We start from the raw sequence: 8,317 nt of genomic DNA on the forward strand, positions 1-8,317 counted from the left end.
CATACCCCAACAATGGGTTATGGACCCACACCCCGCATCCACTGCGCGAGGTGTGTGCTGGTCGTCTGGTTGTGCAAGTCGCCGTGGGGCGACGCTACAGCTGGTCGTCGGCACTGGCAACTGTCGTCGTAGGGCGACAAAACAAAAAAAAAGGGGGTTTCAGGTTTTTACCTGTGGCCGTTGGGCTGCAGGAGCATCAACCATTGCCGGTGGAAGCCATGGACTGTCGTCGATCTAATGGTTGGCATCTGTCCGACAACGCACAAGGGTTTAAAGCTTGTTTCCTCTATCGTCGAGCAAGGAGAGGTGCAACGCCGGTCCGAGCTCTGTGAGGGTCACCGACAGGTGTGGCGACATTGGTCGCCGGCAGGTGCGGCGATTTGGGTCACCGACAAATGACATGGGTCGCCGACAGTGATTTGGGTTAACCCTAACCACCTTTTGCAGAAAACAGAAAACCCTTGGGTTTTCTGTTTTACAGTTTCATTTTTTAATCGGATGGAATCGGATCGGGTCTGGTATTGGGTCAGACTCGGATCCAGTTCATGTTGGGTCCGACCCGGATCAAGTTAAAACTGGGCCAGACCCGGATCCGGTTCATGTCGGGTCTGACCCAGATCAAGTCAAACCCCAGGTCAGATCTGAATCCGGTTATAAACTGGGTCCGACCCAGATCCAATTAAAGCCAGGTCCGACCCAGATCCAGTTACAAACCGGGTTCGACCCAGATTCAATTAAAGTTGGGTCCGACCCGGATCCAATTAAAGTCGGGTCTGACCCGGATCCAGTTTAAACTGGTTCTGACCCGGATCCAGTAAGGTCCATGCACTATTTGGCCTGAACCGGATCAGAGAATGATTTGGCCCCTTTCAGAACCGATTCAGAGCCATTTTTGACTGGTTTCTTCCAGTTTCTCACCGGTTCCGAGATGCTAAAATTATGTTTTCATAAATATAAGAAAACACAAGGATTTTGGCATACGATTATAGGGTTTTTTATGAACCTTTGTTCATACTTGACACCGGTTCATAAGGTTTAGAACTAGTTCGGACCCTTGGATAACCGGTTCAGGGTTGTTTCAGACCGGTTCAGAGTGCTTTTAGACCGGTTCCTGCTTGAGGACTCAGAGTTTTACCCATTTAAGTTTGGTTTTTATTATTATTCATGCATTTATTTGAAATTATGCATGCGTAAATGATTGTTTAATATTGTCATTAAGGATAGTTAGATGACTTGGTATTCACGTCACCAAAGTGACTAAATACACATATGTCGTCAAAGAATTTCAAAACTATCATACAGTTTAAGTTGATATTAACATTGTACTTAGATTCGTGAAACGATAAATGACCCAAAGGTAGTTTTATCGTGTTTGAAATTTAAGTAGGGTGAAATAAGGTAAATATATCAAGATACATCACACATGTGTATCCAAAGGTACCTTGTGTCGATGGTCTAACTTCACAAGAACCTTAGTTTTACCGAATATGGCCGATAGGCGAAGAGGTTTCGCATGTCGGAGCTCTTACCAAAGTAGCACTCTAATGACTCACTTCACTCGCCTGAAAATAAGCATATTAAGGGTCTTTATTCTTTTGTTTTTTCCATTAAAGTTTTAGTCTTGTATAAATGCTTCTTGATACATGTCTTTTGTCATGCAGTTTCTAGTCCTGTGATTTTAGATGACTTTAGCTTTATACCTTTTCTAGATTGATCAAATTGTAGTGATTGGAAAGAGACTGTACTTTTTATATTAGGGTATATGGATCTGGTCCTAAGGATAGAAGAACATGTTGCTCTAACTGATTAATACACTATTGATCAAAAGACTGCTTTTGAGAAGTGAGAGCGCTCGAATAGACTTAACATGTTGCTTTTGCAATCTAAGGTGGTTAAGAATATTTGTAGTGTCATACCACAATGCAAAATAGTTAGAGAGTTTTTAAGTTCTATTGAAGCACAATTTGTGAGTTCAAACAAGTCTAGAGTCAGTACCATGATGTCTAAACTCATATCTATGAAATATACTAAAGGGAGAAATATTCGTCAGCACATTTTGAAAATGAGAAATATAGCATCTCAGCTAAATGACATGAAGCTCACCATTTCTGATTCTTTTTTAGTGCATTTAGTTCTAGCGTTCTTACCCTTGAAGTACAGACCTTTCAAAATCTCTTACAACACACATAATGATGAATGAATATTCAATGAACTTATGTCCAAGTGTATTAAAGAAGAAGAGAGGTTGAAAGGAAAGAAGGTGCAGAGTGCATATATGGCTTCTCATGCATTCAAGGTAAGACCAATGAAGAATGCATTTAAGAGAAATAGTGGGAAGAAGCCAACAGGGGATAAAACATCCCAAGGCTAGCAATCCAACTCTGATCCGATAAAGTGCTTTTTTTGTAAAAAGAAGAGACACAAAAAGATGGATTGCATAAAAGACAAAAAGTGGTTGGAAAAGAAAGGTAATTTTTCATTTGTTTATCATGAATGTAATTTATTACAAATTCCTGAAAATAGCTGGTGAATTGATTCTTGTGTTAATGTTTATATTTTCAACTGTTTACAATTGTTCCTAAGAAAAAAAGAATCAACAATGCATGAGAAGAGCATCTATTCGAAAAACAAGATATATTCACATGTGAAAGGTGCAGGATTACTCTAGATACAGACATAGTTTTGGATCTTCACAACGTATTTTATATTTCATCATATAGTAGAAACTTATTTTTAATTTCAAAATTGGATAAATTTGGATATTGTTTTAAGTTTGAAAATTCCAAATTGTTCATTTATAGAAATTCAACTAAAATTGGTTATGCATCAGTTTATGATGGTTTGTATAGATTGAATGTGAAGATCCAAACTCAGGAGTCCCTGACTTCTGAATACGCATTGGTTGAAAATAAATGTAGTAGTGAGATATGCATTGGTTGGAAAACTCAGGAGTCCCTGATAAATGATAAATCTTACATGCTTTGACATTAAAGGTTGAGTTATATCTCTAAAAAGAGAATGAAGGGACTCGTAAATAAAGGGATCTTGAAATCTCTAGATTTTACTGATAATGACCCATATGTTGATTGCATAAAGGCTAAGCATACAAACACATATAAAGAGGATGTTAAATACAGTAGTGAGATATTAGAGATAGTTCACACAGATGTATGTGGACCTTTTACCCTCTGTTACATAGGCAAAAAATATTTTGTCACCTTTATTGATGACTATTCTTCGTATATGTATCTCTACTTGATCTTTGAAAAATCTGATGTTTTTTTAATGTTTAAGGAATTTAAGAGAGAAGTAGAGAAACAAACTGATAAAGTTATTAAAATAGTCAAGTCTAATAGCGATGGTGAATATTATGATAGGTTTACTGAGATGGGACTAAGGGAAGGTTCATTAGCGTGATTTCTCAAAGAGGAAGGCATTGTGCTTCAATATACCATGTCTGGTAGTGCCTATCAGAATATTGTAGCTGAAAGAAGAAATCAAACGCTTAAAGAAATGGTCAAAGCTATGTTGAATTATTCAACACTTTTCATTAAGTTATGGGGTGAAGCCTTAAGGACAACTATGCATATTTTAAATAAGGTACCTACAAAATCTGTGCCTAAAACTCCTTATGAGCTGTGGACAGGTAGGCAACCATCTTTGTCTTATATGCACATATGGGGATGTCCTGTAGAGGCTAAGTTGTATAACCTTCACATTAAAGCCTTTGATTCAAGAACAATCAGTGGATATTTCATTGGTTATCCAGAAAGATCAAAAGGGTACAAGTTTTATTGCTCATCTCACTCATCACAGATTGTTGAAACGGATAAGGCAAAATTCCTAGAAGATGGTTCAATAGAATTAAGTGCACTTCAAAACCTTGGTTTTGAGGAAGTACAAGATTCAGTTTTGTCACCTGCTAAGAAAAACACCAAAAGATATTGCATTATTATTCCTAATAATGATGTGGTTGATCATTCAGTTGTTGATGCACAAATCCAAAGTGAACCTATTGTGGACAATACGAAAGAGTACAAACAGAATGATCAGGTTCAATCTGAACCTGAAGAACGACCTATTTGGAGATCCACAAGAATTAGGAGATCTGCCATACATTTTGATTATAGTGTGTACCTTTAAGAGCCTGGTGATTTTATAAATATAGATGATGACATGTTGACTTTTATGAAAGTTGTGAAAAACAAACAATATACACATTGGATAGAAGCCATGAAAGAAAAGTTAGACTCTATGGTTAAAAATCAAGTGTGGGATCTTGTCGAGTTACCTAAGAGAGTAAAACCTGTATGGTGTAAATGGGTCTTTAAGACCAAAAAGGACTTTAAAGGTAACATAGAGAGATATAAAGCAAGATTGGTTGCTAAAGGATTCACCAAAATGGAGGGCATTGACTACAATAAGACATTTTTTCTTGTCTCAACTAAAGAGTCAATGAGGATAATTTTGGCCCTTGGAGCTCATTATGACTTGGAGATACACCAGATGGATATGCAAACAACGTTTCTCAATGGGGATCTGAATGAAGAGCTATATATGGATCAACCTCTTGGTTTATTTGAAAATGATCATCTGGTTTGTAAGCTCAATAAATCAATATATGGACTTAAACAGGCCTTCCGATAGTGGTATATCAAATTTTTCCAAGTCATTATGACTTTCAGGTTTATAGAAAATATTATTGATCAATGTATATACCTTAAGGAAAGTGGGAGTAAGTTCATTATATTGATGTTGTATGTGAATGTCATTTTACTTGCAACCAACGATATAAAGTTGCTTTCAGAGACAAAACAGTTTCTTGCATCACATTTTGATATGAACGATATGGGTGAGGTTGCTTATGTTCTTGACATTGAGATTCGTCGAGACAGAGCAAAAGGTTTTCTAGGCCTCTCCCAGAGATCCTATGTAGATAAGGTGTTAAAGTGATATGGGATGGAGAATTGTTCTCCTATTTCAATACCCATATCAAAAGGTGACAAGTTGAGCCTAAAGGATTGTCCACAGAATGATATTGACAAAGCACAGATGAGTGCTTATCCATATGCATCAGTTGTTGACAGCTTGCAGTACGCGCAGACATGTTCTCGACCAGATATTTCTTTTGCAGTAGAGGTGCTTGGCAGATTTCAGTCTAACTCAGGCATACCCCATTGGAAGGCTGCCAAGAAAGTCTTGCGGTACTTGCAAGGGACAAAAGACTATATGTTGACGTATCATAAAGTTAATTACCTTAAGGTCATTGGCTACTCAGATGCGGACTTAGGAGGATGCCTTGATAGTAGAAAGTCTACTACTGGGTACATCTTCTTACTTGCTGGGAGCGCGATCTCTTAGAGGAGTGGGAAGCAGACGACCACTGTTGCCCACACCATAGAGGTAGAATTCATAGCATTATACGAGACTACCTCGCAGGCTATATGGTTAAAGAACTTTATATCACAGTTAAAGGTGGTTGATTCCATTGGGAAGCCACTGAAGGTCTACTGTGATAATGAAGCTGCGGTGTCTTTTTCGAACAATAACAAAAATACTACATCATGTATGCATATGAAATTAAAGTATTTTGTTGTTAAAGAAATGATGGAGAATCATTTAGTGCATATTGTTAATATTGGTATTAAAGAGATGATCGTTGATCCTCTTACTAAAGGGCTAGCACCAGAATTATATTTCAAACATGTAATGAGGATAAGCTTGTTAAACTCTTTTTGACATATGTATATAAATAAAGTGATCACTTTCAGTTCTTGATTCTCATTATTTTTGTCCTTAATCCCATAAGGATTAGAGATTCAATTAAGGATCTATAAAATAGATTATAAAGGCCAATCTATTCATCAAGTCATTCCCGTAAAGTTTTCTGGTTAAGGGTTTATCGTCGGATCAAGTGAGAGAATGTTGAATTAACCACCACTAAAGTAATGGTGGTTATCCACGATGCGGATACACCCTCCATCCGAAGTGATCTTTTCGATAAATCAGCACATGATCAAGAGGGAACGGTTACGCAAACCGTTCTCACCCTGTGTTTTATATATATGGGTACCATGAGTGACCCAAAGACATGAAAAATACAGAGAAATTGAGAGACAGGGTTTTCTTCTAAGTATACCTTTTCATAGAGTCGATTTTCATCGGCAGAGAATAGATCTTGCTCACAGGTTGCATAAAGAGAGCCTGCGCTCATGGAGGCCGCAGCCCGGCTTAGAAGAAACCATTCCTTATTTGATCAACCACTCTCCTCTGCACCAGTCGACCTCCACCATCGGCAACAGCTGGCATCAGGTTCAAAGTCTCCTCTGTTTGTTTGTTTGTTTTTTAACACAGTTTTTGCTGTGTATTTTTTCTGTTCCTGCGCAGGCTACCGGTAAGGAGGAGCATACCCCCAACACCATCTTCCCTGTCGAAGAAGAAGAAGAATGATGGGACCTCCTGTCTGGCGAGTTGGGCTATCGTCGGGCCCTCGTGTCTGGTGGTTCGGTTGGTGTCTGCCGGAATCATCAGAAGAAGTGGAGAAGAGGGGCTGCGAACCCCTCCGATGGAGTTGCCGACGGCAATGGGGGACCTGCCCTGTCAGTGGGTTGACCAGCCGCCGACCATTCCAGTTCGGTGGTGGATCACCGGGGGCCCCACCAGTGTTCACCGACTGTGGTGGAATGGGTAGAGGAGAAGGTGATGGTGGTGAGGCGGTCATTAACGTGGCATGGAGGACATTAGCGATGGCGGTATTCTGCTGTCCGTCGGCAGTAGTAGTGGAGCGGACAGTCGACAAGAGCATTCCAGCCCTTGACTCAACGGTTAGCTCGACTGCCTCTCCAGACGCTGCTTAAGACCATCGAGTCATAGTTTTGTCACCCCAAATTGACGATTTATTGATTTTTTACCTTCTTCCAACCTGTTCAATGACTGAACAATCAGCGAGAAATCAATGTTCCTTCGAAAAACCATTGCCTCCAACGAGGTCAAGCATGCTTTCACTTTTTATATCATAAACACGATCGGGATTTTGGCTGGTACCAATTGATTTAAACTGAGAGACCAATTTAAGATAAAATTACCCAACTACAAATTATCTAAAAAACAAGAAATAAATCTGAAAATTCAATAAAATTATTAGAAAATAATAAAAAATTATAAGAAATTAATTTCACATAAAAATCAACTAAATAACTGAAAAATAACAATTTCGATAATATCCAAGATCCATTACAAATGATTTAAATACCAAAATAATCAAACTAAATAATATGGATTTCAAATGATCCAACAAGAGATGTGGACCTGGATATGTATTGTTCCACTCCTGCATCAAAATCCAAGTTTTTTAAGTTGTTTTTTCAATCCAACCATATGGGTGTGATTTTCTTGTTCAGTTTTACGGAGAAACGGCTCTTGAATCATCCAATTACAACATTCAATAGGGCTTGATCAATGGCCCATAATTTTATAAATATTCAAGTGTTAAAAAGTCATGTTTTTTTTTTTAGAAAAACACGTTTCGATAGTTGATTCCTGGCAAATGGACTATGTCGAACACATCTACTAGCTCGGATTTGTGAAAAAAAACATTGGAATACCCAATTCACACAAAGTTCACACCATTTGTCCCTTGTAACAATTATCTTATTCACATAATTTTTTTTTTAAAGTCAAGCTGGGGTTAGGCAGACCCCTACCAGTTATACAACTATACTATTGGGTTTTGAACCTGCAACGCCCCAACACAAGGTGTTGTGCACTAACTGCTCTACCAGACAAGCGGAGCCACCGTTGGTATCTTATTACAAAGTAAATGAGAGAGAGAGAGAGAGAGAGAGAAGCGGACTCCATGTCTGGATATGAGACCCAATCCAGATTTGGCATTCTGACGTGCCTACCAACTAAGGACTTGGAAGGGCTTATTGGCAATCTGCTCCCTTTGGCACCATGTTTCTGAACTAAATGTGCTAGGACTTAGCATGTGATTAGGTAGGTTCAGAAATCTGACTTTCTGGAGTTCATCTCTCCCTGATTTAAATGTTTGACTTGGATCTCAATCGTTGGAAACTCTTTGCCTGAGTTTCATAAGAATGTCATATCCTGATCATAAATCAAACACTCTAGACATGAACAATTTTTGGGTATATAGGCATAAAAAGTACACAGCCGAATAATATCATAATCAAACTGAAATAGTCCCTGTTAATATGCAGTCTGGGCTTGGGATATGATTTTTGCCGGATATTTGATCCGACTTATTTTTTTTGCTGGATACCCAATTTGATCCGAGTGATTTATATGCATTTTTAAT

This window comes from Nuphar pumila, chromosome 6 (assembly GCF_984573655.1).
Source record: "Nuphar pumila chromosome 6, dmNupPumi1.hap1.1, whole genome shotgun sequence".
Lineage (NCBI taxonomy): Eukaryota > Viridiplantae > Streptophyta > Magnoliopsida > Nymphaeales > Nymphaeaceae > Nuphar > Nuphar pumila.